The sequence below is a fragment of the Sinocyclocheilus anshuiensis genome, unplaced genomic scaffold (genome assembly GCF_001515605.1).
Source record: "Sinocyclocheilus anshuiensis isolate Anshui unplaced genomic scaffold, SAMN03320099.WGS_v1.1 scaffold798, whole genome shotgun sequence".
Taxonomy (NCBI): domain Eukaryota; kingdom Metazoa; phylum Chordata; class Actinopteri; order Cypriniformes; family Cyprinidae; genus Sinocyclocheilus; species Sinocyclocheilus anshuiensis.
The window spans coordinates 56961-58468 of record NW_015542359.1 but is presented as its reverse complement, the minus strand read 5'-3'; positions in this window follow the sequence as shown (position 1 = coordinate 58468).

The window sequence follows — 1508 nt, the reverse complement described above, 5'->3', positions numbered from 1 at the left end:
AACACCGCCGCCACGACCAGTCTGACGGGGCTCATGCTTATAACAGTAGCTTGGTGGAGTAGACTCATTTAGACCAAAATAATGATTTGGTTTTAGCCAGGTTTCAGTCAAGCAGAGTACATCAAAACTATTATCTGTGATAATTTCATTTACAATAACTGCTTTGGGTGCGAGTGATCTAAGGTTTAAGAGCCCAAGCTTTAAAAATTGGTTTTGTTCATTTATTTTGCATTTTTCTGGTTTAATCATAAAAACTTACAAAAATGTACATTTTGTGCTTGTAAACGTTACATACTAATCCGAACATATAAACAATTACACCAGGCTGCATGTATAATAAGGCCTAATCAGTGTATTGCTAAATACACAACAACAAATAATGGTTTCAGCAAATAATGAGGGTGAATCTGCAACCTGCCAAGAACTTGTCTAGGTTATATTTATATTTTATATGAAAATTTTCAGAAATGTGCCATTGTTGTGCCAACCCATTAATTCTGAACAAAATGTTACTTGTTTGAGTGATGCTTTGTTCTCTGTCCATGTTTGGGGAAGCATGCAAGAGGTAAACTGGCAGTGGCCTGGAGTATGTCAGCTGTCATAGAGATCTCCTTGGCAACTACAGATCAACCAGAGCAACTCTGCCACCCCCTCCCCACTTTTTGGAGTTGAACAGGGGTTTGGGGGGATATTCTTGGTGAACAGTGAGATTGAGTGGGCCTCTAATCCCTTTGTATACAGAACTGACTTGGCACCAAGCTGAAACACTCAGACTGATATGCAGAGGTTTTCTTTTATTGTACAATAAAAATATTTATTTTAGTAAACATTTTGAAATCTTAGTTTGGTCTCTTTTATGTTGATCTGTCCCTCCTTTGTCTTTTAACATCTAAATTCACTACAGAATGTTTCAGCACTGAAAAAATGTGTGTGTGTGTGTGTGTGTGTGTGTGTGTGTGTGTGTGTGTCTGTGTAGTCTATGCTTTTGTAACCACGTGTCTCCTCATTAACTTTGCATGACTTAACACTTAGCTAATACTTCATTATGAGCTTCCATAACACGTTATAAAGAGTCAAACAAACATTTTCTTATATGCTGTTCATTAATTTTTCATTGATTGACTTCCACACCCACATTCACCTCTTGCTGGAGAACGGGCACGACAAAATGAGGAGACGTGGAGATTTCTCAGAACGAGAGTCTTTTAATGATCCAATAGGGAGACAGAGCACAAGGATGACGTTCACAACAAGTAGACCCGACAGAGGAGAAATGCTCAGACAAGAACTTATAAACACAGGACAATTACCAAACACAGGTGCACAGAATGACTAATTAACTAAACGAGGACAGGAACATGACCAAATAAGGGAACACAGTAACAGAAACAGGGGCAAAACATAACAAAACAGGTCCATGATCCTGACAGAAGGTACAGACACTTCCTTATGAGATGCTGGTGACGCAGTTCCTCATGGGGCCACAACAGTGCCGTCAGCCAATAAAA